Genomic DNA, 11,001 nt, shown 5'->3' on the forward strand with positions numbered 1-11,001 from the left:
TCCTCCATGGTATTGCATGTTACAGATTGACACCAATCATGAAAGCATCTCATGCTTTTGTGTACACTTTTTAAATCCAAAAATTTTCTAAGTAAAATGAAACAGCTCTTGCCTTTCACTCTTCTTACGGAGTGAAAGGCAAGAGCTGTTCACCACTCTGAAGCAAAAAGAGCATCAAGTTAATAACACTAACCTTCCTCAGCAGGATATTTCTTTTGACAGCTTCCACAAGAGTAATTTCAAATGCAACTGTTGACACCATAAAGAGTTTGTTTGAGTTTTTTAAAGCCGTAAAACTGTATTATTAAAATTGAAGAATTACAGTTCTGAAGAAGACAAGACCTTTTAAGCAGACAATATCCTCTCTGTAGGTTCAGCCTGCCCTGCCCACTAAAAGTCTCACTAATCCAAAAAGACCAGAGATATTTTGGTAGATCTGGCATAAGTATAAATGACCGGCATCAATTCTGTGTTTCAGCAGCAATGTCTGAGCCTGTTTCAGTGCCCCACTAAAGAGTAGTGAAATACAGGCAAAACACAAAGAATGCATAGGTGACTATACTATAACATTTAGCTTATGTAGATAATGGCCAAGAAGGAAGAAAAATATGAATATTCAGAACTGAAGTTTCACCTTGAACACTAACAGGAGAAAAGCCTAATACAGGAAAAATGGAATGTAACTTAAATTGAGTGACTAAGCCTCAAGAGGGATAAGGAGTGCTAGGCATGGGTGCTGAAGCAGACACTCTAGCCCAGAGAGAGGGACATACCTGCAAGTAAAAAATTACTAAGTATTACTAATTCAGAACTGCATTAATTATGGGAAATTATTATTAGCACCCCTATTTTTACCAGTTACTTCTAATTTTTGTCAAGATTTATACAGATAAAACTAACACTGAGCTTTTTACTCTATATTAAGAACTCTGAATATATACTGGTTTTAATCATCAAGGCTTTCTGACTTATGCTTCTTGGAAAGCCCCAGCTTACATCTCACTTCTGAATCTTTTCACTTCTGATGCTTTCAGATTCTTGTATTTCTTGTTTGTGTGAACAAAGCTGTGCTGGACACACAGATTTTTTTTTCATTTTTACTAATTTTATGAAAGCTGCTGTGTATATTACTACTCCAATCTATTTTGCTTCTATCTTCTACTGCTTAATATATGAGGAGCTCGTGTTAAATGATGACTCAGAATGCCTAGGTTGAAAGAGACCTTAAAGATCAATCTGCTAAGGAGCAAATGAATAACTTAGGTATTAATTTCTTTCAACATCCCAGCTAGACCTCACAGAGGACAGCCTTTTCCCAGTCTCAGACATTTGCACCAGTCAGGAAGGATTCTTACTTGATCTGTTTAGCATGGGGCACTACTACCAGTGCAGAGAAGTTCTCTGGTTTAATAAATTAGGAAAACAAATGCAAACACTGTCATTATGAAGAAGCTTTAGCATAGAAATGGATTTTACAGGAACAACAGAGGTCTAAGGAGCCTGTAAGCATTGCTGGCATCACCTAATGGGATGTCTTTGTTAGTTGTCTCCAAAACAGGGTGTCTGTTTTGGACCTCAAAGTGTCCAAGACCTTTTGTCTGTTTTTACCTCAAGGTGTTTGAAAGACAATACAGGGGAATGCAGGAAGAATATGTTTTTGTACCATTAACAAATGAAATAAAATTTCATCTTTATCTCATCCTTTTTAATTCCTATTTCTTGTAGGTTTGATAATGTACATAATATGTTATTACAGTGGTACATCTATATAACTTGTTTGTAATAAATATGCATATATTGAGAGATTGTGCTTAACCTTTTTTTTACTTGAGTTGCATGATCAAAGAAGTTTGGAGATCTGTGTCACATTGGAACCGTCCTGCACTGGACATTTGTCTGATCAGCTGTAAAGCATGAGCCTTGGTACAGATTGGGACTCCTCATGTGGCCAGACTCAAGTGGCACTATTGAAACAGGTTACTTGTTTTTCCATTATGGAAAATTAATCCAACAGGGACAGATCAGGCTGCTAATATAGAGACAACATATTGCTTCCCTCACACACATCTCCATCTTCTTCTTGGATAGTACTTAATATTTTAAGAAATTCTTTGCAGTTTTCCTATCTTTAAAGGGAAGTTACAAATACATTGGAATTTCAGTGTTGCAAACCATATGTCAGTTCTGGAAAAATGCCTCTGATGGTGACTCCAGCATTTGTGATGCAAGGTAAGTGAAACAGCCATACAGTGCTCCATGAGTAATAAAAAAGGTTTTTGAACTGGAATATTTTAGCAAATATTCTAAAATAACTTTGTCAGTGATTAAAATAAAAGAAAATAAGAAATAAGTGTAATAGTATAACAGATTTTTGTATTGGCATCCTACAGCAGAAATACATTCAGTAAGAAGAGACTGAAGAAGTTCAATGTAGTTTAAAAAATCAGGAAAGACAATAATTTATTTATTTATAATTTATAAAGTCATTAGGAGCAAAATTAACTCTTTCCACAGTTTGTTTGACTGACAGGAGTATTTGATTTGTGGTAGTATTTGTTCAATATTTGTAGTTTGAAAAGATTGAGTTTGTCTAGACTGGAGAAGAAGAATGTTTGGAGGGCTTAGGTAGGAAAGAGCTCATTATATCTGTTCAGGGTGAGTTAAACAGGAGTTCCAGGCTTCTAAATGAATAAGAGTCACATCCGGAATTATTTTTTTCTTTTTTTCTTGTTTGAAGGTGGCATCTGAACAAATTGTCTGAAAAATTTAGGCTCCCCATCATTCTGTCTAAGAAAATGTTAGATAAACATATAATGTCAGAAATGGAGCTGATTCTGCCGTAGGGAAAGGATATGAAGAAGTAAGACCCCGTCCAGCCTTATTTGTTTTGTGATACTGTAGCTGCTGTTTCTTAATATTGTTTTGAGTTATACAGGGCTAAATCTGGATTTTGGTCTACCTTTTTTCCATCTCTCCGTGAAACAAATTCCAGAAGGATAAACCCCTGTACCCCCCAAAAATATTTTACCCAAAGTCCCATGGATTGTAAGTGATGTGGTTTTATTTTTCTATATTGATTGTGTAATTTTGTAAAGCTGTACTGTAACAAGCCACGTTTTCTTAAAAATGTCTGTATGGAATTCAGGCTTGACCACAGTTAAATAAAGCTGTAAAGAATCCCTAAGGCAATAGCTCTTTTCTGAAAACAGGGTTTCATTGTTATATCTACTGATCTAGTTAATTTATTTAGCTAACTATATGTTTTGCTCTTGCTCAATTGTGTAATTCCACTTGTGTTTTATGATGCCAAGTACTTTACATATATAGATCCATCTCAGAAGAAAGCTGAGGTTTTCAGACCTGCTTCTGTAATTTAAGAGGAGCCTGAGTCAGATTTTGCCTTCTGAAGTCACTTAGGCTTCATAAAGAAATATTTTCCTCAGTGTCTCTTTCCAAAGACCTGCTAGTGTTAAACGTGGGCAAGGTTCCCGCAACAGCAGAAGTGAGCAGGACAAGGACCGTGTGACAACAAAACCCAAAACTCAGAGAGCTGCTCAGTTTATTCTGCTTGTTCTTCACAAGTCTGCTGCAGGAAGAGAGGCTGTTCTTGTCCTCATGCCTGCATATGAATTCAACAAGCTGCTGAGAGGGAAAGTCATATTGGAGTGATGAGAACAAGGAAAAATGGGTGAGATGTGGATGCTGGAGGGACAGTGGAGTACAGAGAGATGACCTGTACTGGTGGTGATGCACCATGGTTAGCTGGTTAATGTGGGGAATTAATTGATTTTTCTGTGGAAAGCTTTCACTGTCCTGGAAGACAAATATGACTTTATGAAGACATTATTGAATTAATAGTCACTGCATGTAGAGCTTATGAATACTCAGGTTGACAACATACAGAGCTTCTCAAGGATTTCAGATAAAGAAATTTATTATAACTAGGCAAAAGGTTCAGTACAGAAGTGGGTTTGTGGTAGCTGTTTTTCTTGTGAAAGAGTTAATGTGAAAAAGTCTGGTTTCTGTCTTCACTCCACTGTTTTCCTCACAGGACAGTTACTTGACAATTTAGGATAAACCGCAAGGAGCGAGTGAAAAAGTCCAGTGGTTTTCACTGGTTTTTATATGACTTTTTTTAGAAGGATAGCATGTTACTTAAGGAAATTGACACCTTCTGTAAAAACTCCCATTAAAGGACTAAAGCAGATCCTGGAGTCTTATAGATTTTGTCCTCCACTTCTGTTTGATATGATGCCAGAGCTAGTGAGTTCACATCATAGCCTATACCTATACCTCTCTGGTGAAAGGGTAAATCCTAATGCGAAATGTCAAAAATACTTCCTTTTCTGTTCAACTGTGCTTGCTCATGTGCTTGCATCTTTATGTGCACAGAGAGTAGCTGTATTATGGCGATTTTTCCCCCTCTGTTTTGTGCCCTTGTTTTTATTTAGGAAATTACTGGAGCCTGTAAAACCAGCGATGTTCACTAATTACAGTAGCTAAAACATGGGCAAAAGAGCATCCTTTCTGTTTTCACTGTTCCATAAGGATATCACAGCCACTGTGGGCTGCACCACAGGAGCAAGGCAGGAGCCAGGAGTGGCCATGAGGTTGGCAGGGCCATTCCCTCCTGTGGCAGGTCAGTCCATCAGCAAGGGAGCAGGGATAAGACAGGGATGGTGCTCATGGCCAGCCCAGAGCCCTGCAACCACCTGGCAAGGCCCCAGTGATGGGGCAGGTGGGAAAGTGGGGGCAGTAGGTGGTGGCCAGCAGGTACAGGCTGGGCACAGACTCTGGGATAGCTCAGAAAGGGCCGCGGCCGAGATCTGGGCATGGATGGAGTTCCCAAGAAAATGGGAGCTGTAAAGTTGCTTCAGTGATACTTCTGGCCCTTTCTGCTCTGACTCTTTTCCAGCAGTTTGAACCTAGCCAGAAACAGGGGCAGCACCCCCAGCCTGGGAGAATGGGGGCTCAGCAGCAAAGCTGGACTGAATTTTTCTTGCGTCACTGAGAAATGCTGTTGTATTACCTGGAGAGTTTTCTTGGAAGCATACTGCATTATCAGCAAAGTCTCTGGGTTCCGAACAGGGCTCTCTGTGTCCTGGAGCATGAGGCCAGCAGCGTGAAAAAGCTTTGGGGTCCAGCGAGGGCCAGTGTGGCCATGGCCAGAGGAGCCTGTACTGGGGGCAGAGGCTGCAAGGTGTTTGTGCAGCAGACAGGGGGCATACTCAGCAAAATCCTTGAGGGTTTGAAGCTTTCAGAAGCATCAAGCTCCTGGAGGAAGGGCACCACCCAAGGTGTGTTTCCTCAGAGGAAATGTAATTTCTTAGAATCTTTGGTTTGTGAGAAATGAAGGGAAAAAGGAGTATCATTGTGTGTATAGTTTTGTTCTGACTCAGACCAAACCCAAAGTTTAAGAGCGCCTGAACTTCCCAGAAACTCAGAACCCTTTCTGATCATCTCTGGAAGAAGGCTTGCTCCACTCACCATTTTGTTCTTTAGAACAAAAAAAAAAGAAGATTTCTGCGCAAGTCCTTTTCAGGAAGCACATTGTTCTCTTGTGCTTATAACTGAACTTTACAGCACAGAATATGTATATTAAAGAAAAATACTTTCACAGTAGAGAAAAGAGAGGACTCTAAAGCTATAATGAGGCAGAAAAAAATGGAGCAGGTAAAAGCCTTGAATGCTGAGATTACCCTTATTTACATTTACTTCATACAGCCACAAAGATAATGACTTTTTTTATTGTGGTATGGACTTACTGGTATCGGGAAGGGATAAAAGCAGACAGTTTTAAAATCATTCTCTTCAGACAGCAGTTAGACCATAACAGAAATGTAAGTTGATAATAGTGTGGCTCATATATATTTCAATACAAAGTTTCAATGTGCTACCTGATACTTCAGTGTGAAAAAATATTGCTATGGATATAACAGTCATGAACATGCAAATGAGCTTCATATCACTTGTTTTAGATGTTGAAGTCTCTTTCCAGGCAGTGATGTAGCTCATGTTACACTCAGGTAAAAGATGTAATATGAACAATGCATGGCTTTTCAGTTTCTTATCAGAGAAGCTTTTTGATTTTTTATTGATTTATCCCTACCTCACCATACACAGGCAAGCGTGGGGTGTTATTTGGATGAAATCTTTCATGGAGAAGCAGCTGCATTGCCAAAACCACATCAATATAAAAGTCTTAATGGATTCCAGGAACTGGTCTGTATAGTCTGTCTGATCCATCCTAAGTGGCTTCTACTTCAGGCAGTTTGCCACAGGGGTGAGGTTCTAGCCTCACCTAGACACAACAAATTAAAAATTAACATCTTCTTGTTCCTCATGATATGCTACAGGGAGGAAACAGAACTTTGTTGACAGTGTAAGTGCAGTTTCATTTATGGATTGAGATTGTGGCCATGCCATAACATGAAAGCCAATAGATTTGACCTTTTATGCCCTCTTTTTCAAATGTACAGTAGAAACTACCATAAAATCTGCATGAGGCCGCAGAATTGACATGAAAAGGCTTTGGGGACTATCTCTCAGTCAGAGTAAAAATGTCCTTTTCTTCAGAGGTGTTTTGGGTGTTTTATTACTGTTACTAGAACAGTCATATGGGAATGAGCTTTCAATTACAACCCTCCACTTGGGGCTCAGAAACCCAACAATTCAGTCATACAACAAAGCCATGGCATTAACCATGTTCTTCCTGCCCTGCTTTGGCACAATTCCCTGGAAGTGAACAGGGGTTTTCAGCAGGTGTCACTGCCCCAGCCTCAGGAATCCAAAACTGAGTCAGCAGCACCTCTTGCAATGACCCTGCTCAACCCAAGGCAGATCTCCAACCTACTGAGATAAGCATGTTGCCTCTCTGTCCTTCAGTCTCAGGTACCTTCATCCAAGGATCTCCTCTGATGTGGAGCCAAGCCAGCTGCAATGAGCCTTGGGCCCAGTAGTGTCCCAGGAGCTCTGAGGTAGGTGCAGGGGTTTTGCTTTCAGCATCTGAGAACTCTTGTCACTCCTCAGCTGCGTATTCAGGGTCCTGCTTCAAAATAGCTATGTTATGATAATGCTTTGTATGAGTGCTGATCCCTTGCAGCATTTGTGAATTGGACTGGCTCTCAGTGAAGTTGTTCTTTGAACAGTACTGAACTTTGACAACTGTATTGTGGGCCATTGCTTCTTGGCCTTCAACATTCATCATAATTTTTTTAAGGTTTTTTAAATTATACTTCAGGTCTGTCTGGGTAAAACTATCAGGACTGTCCAGTTTTTTCCTCACTTCCTCTCATTTGTATCAAATCTCCAAATAACGCAAAGAACCCCCCTAAAATGAGATGCATTGAGAATCCCTTCTCACCTTCTGCCTGTACTTCAGTATTAATCTCTTGCCTTCAAAATGACCAGAATTTCCTGTAGCTTGTGGCTCCTCAGCCTGAGGATCAGCTGCATCCAGAGAGGGATGATGGACACCTGGGAGGAATTAGTCAAATGGAAAGGAAGTCAAATGCTTTGTATAGATGAGTAAACAGTCTTATTGGAGAGTTCAGGAAGGAGATGGAAGGCCAAGGATTGAAGATAACCTTTTTGGATTCTGAAAAAATGTTGTTAGGATGGGGGAGAGGGGAAGAGAGGAAGGGCATGAGAGTAGAAATAATTGTGTATACAAATGGAAGAAAGAGAGAGTATTACTGCATGTCAGAGCTCACCACCTCCTCCTCTGGGACTGCAGATAAACGTATTTCCATCCCAAGCTGCATTCTGTCAGTCTGGATATTTGCTGACCAAAACCCAAAACTTTTCAATTATTGTAACACCAATGTTCCTGTTCATGGCTGATAAGCCCAAGCTTTTCAGCTCTGAATCATCAGCCTAAACTTTTGTCTCAGGACTGAATACATGCTCATGTATTCAGGGAATAGGGGAAAGAAAGTACACAGACATAGGGTCAAAAAGCTATTAATTATAGCAGTAGCTTCTTTCTTGTTTTTTCCTTCATGATTACTTTACATTGTTTGTTGAAAAAGAGAATACAGCTCCAAAGAGCAGAAACAGATTTGCAAAAATTATTTGAGTTGGTTTCTGCTCAAAAAAACCCAAAAAACAAACAATCAAACAAAAAAAAAAAACACCAAAAAAACCAACTGAAAAAAAACAAACAAAAAAAACCCAAACAAAATAAAAAAACAATAACCAAACCAAACCAAACGATTACTCATATTTCTAGAGTTTGGAGGAGCCTAGGTCCTGCTGGAGGTACCGCGCTAAACCAGGGATGGCAACTCCTGTTGTCATGGCACCACCTCGTGGGACCTTCTCGTCCCTGCAGTTTCCAAATCCCTCACGTGAGATGGCAATTCCCCGGCGGGTTTTCTGCATTTTGCCCACGGCTGGTCATTCAGTGGAGCCCAGATAAACCCGCAGCCCAGTCCATGATGGGGCACAGGCGTAGCCAGGTCTTCAAAACTTTGTCCCATCATCACGCTCTTCTTCAGGTTTCAAAAGTCAAGTCAAGTGTACTCCAGGCTCATCCCCTTGCAAATTGAGTCTGATTTATCTGTAGGTACTGAGCCAAAACTGCATGTAGTCTTGTGTGCAGACACAAAAGAAATGGGGCTGGGAGTGCAATAATGAAGCTCCTCTAACGAGCAGCATCAACAAAACCTGGTTTTTTAGCATGTATGATTGACATTAGTAGTCCTTTGCATCCATAGAGGCAAGTAGAGCAAGGTAACCTAGAAATAGGCATCCTCTGACTGAGGTCAAAGGAAGAAGAGGAATTTGGGTATGCACTTAAAGAGCAGGCTTTCTCACAGTGTTTGTGCAGGGAGAGGGTGGTTTTCATGCTATACAATTTGGCATTCCAAGCTAATTCTAAAAGTGTCATTTAATGAGTGCTCACTTTCCTTTTGGTTTTTCCTGTTCTGGAAACATTTAGCTTGCAGTTTATATCTCTGTGCTGCAGTTGCCACAATATCCTTCAGAGAAAGATTCTCCTACATCTTGCAACAGCCGCATGATGTGTCAGTGCAGCTGCCTGGGGTTATTCCACCAGCTCATATTCCAAACTGTTGATGATGCTGGATTATTTCATTTCACTGGGAGGAAGTCTTTTGTGGATAAATAAAACTGGTTAAGGTTCAGCTCCATATCAGATCTTTTTTTAAAAATTGCATTAATTGGTTATTTTTTAATTATGACTTAGAGTTCCTTCTTCACCTATTTTTTGCTCTTAAGAGAAAGTTTTCTATCCCCATAGATGCAGGAAAAAGTTTCAAGATATGGACCTCAGTGAATGACAACCTATAAAGTAATTATTTAAAAAAATAAACAATAAAGAAATAAATTACTTGAAACCATTTCTTAATACTTATCACATCCTGAATTCCTAGATGCATGAGACTGGCAGTAGGACTTCCAAGTAAAAGTGTGAAGGAATAAAAAAGCAATACTTTCTGGTCCCATTTTCTAATTCTGCCATGTTTAATTTGAAAGATCTCCACACATAGCTAGCAATATTATAGACTTAATCTGCTAGAGCATCAGTTGCACCAACTGGTACTAACTCAGATTCTTTTTCTAATGTGTACACCCACAGAAATGTCATAGTTATATCACTTTATGAGAAATGGGGATGGGAGAGAGAAAATCACTTCTATACTTTTCTGTTATCAGATTTCAACTAAGCTTCAGTCTAAAGTAGTTTAGTTTTATAGACTGAGTATATCAAGGCTTATTTTGGGAACCTACAATCTGAATATATGCTCAGCAATGGCTTTAATGAGTTTACCTCATTAAAAAACCTATGAGCTAAAACTTGCCTTTCTGGAGTAAGTCATGGAGGATGGGATTCAGCTCATGTGAATTAAATAGTCTAAAATGCAAGAGTGTGGGTAATTCCTGGCAACTGGGGAGTGATAGACACTCCTATTTAGAAAAGAGATTTAATTTCTTGCCAAGGAGGAAGCGAGGGAGAGGGGAAGAGGAGGGAGGCAGGTCCCTGCTGGTGATCAGAGTTTTCTAGTTTCTGTTGCATCTGACAGTCAGAGCAGGGCCCAGACAGGTTCCTGAAGACATCCCAGGCTCTCCAAGTCACAGTCTCAGCTACCCTGAGAGAGGCACACTTCAGTTTGGCATTGGGTTCATGGGGCAGCAGTTTGAAAATACAATCTGTGGGACAGAGCCCCACATTGCATCCAATCCAGAGCCTGCTGAAGGGGTAAAAGCTGAGGAGAGAGGGAGTAAAAAGCAAAGACTTGGAAGTCAGCTAATTTAAATTTCCTGAAGCTGGCTGACAACAGAGGAACATTGCAGACTCTTGGACTAGCATCTGGCTTGGCCATCCCTCCTGCTGTGTCCCTTCCCTTCCCTGGGACAGCAGCTGTTTGCTCCTGCCTTTTTCTGGCAGGAACAGGAGGATGTTTGTGGTGCCAGCTGTTGCAGTAGCGAAAGGGGAGCACAGCTCATCTCAAAAGCGGGGAGCCAGGAAGTTCTGCACAGAAGGAGGACCTTGCAGCAGGTGGGAGCAAAGTTTCAGGATTGGATGTTCATGAAGGTCCATGCTCCTGTATGGGTGTCAGCTGAGGCTTCTACATGTGTGATTAGCCTACCAAATAATTAAATTTAAATGTATTCAGTGTAGCTCAGTGAGCTGCAATTAGTGATGCACTAGCCTTATTTCTTATCCTGTTTGCTCATATTTCTTCTCCTTTATAAATCGGTATTCCCTAATGCTTCATCAGTAGGAAATGCAAACTAAATGTGTCATAAAATTGCTGATTTCAAAAACACATTTCATTTTTCTCCATTGTTACAAAAAACAATAGATGGGGCTGAAACCTGCAGGAAGTATGTCTTATCATCCCTAGCCATGGGCTCGTTGAAGACTCAGCTTCTCACATTTGAGATACGTTTCTAAGAACAGAGGTTACAAACAGATCACACTACATGTGTTAATAAAAGCTAAGGCAGCCATTCATATCTGTGTGTGGAAGGTAA

This window comes from Haemorhous mexicanus, chromosome 2 (genome assembly GCF_027477595.1).
Source record: "Haemorhous mexicanus isolate bHaeMex1 chromosome 2, bHaeMex1.pri, whole genome shotgun sequence".
NCBI lineage: Eukaryota > Metazoa > Chordata > Aves > Passeriformes > Fringillidae > Haemorhous > Haemorhous mexicanus.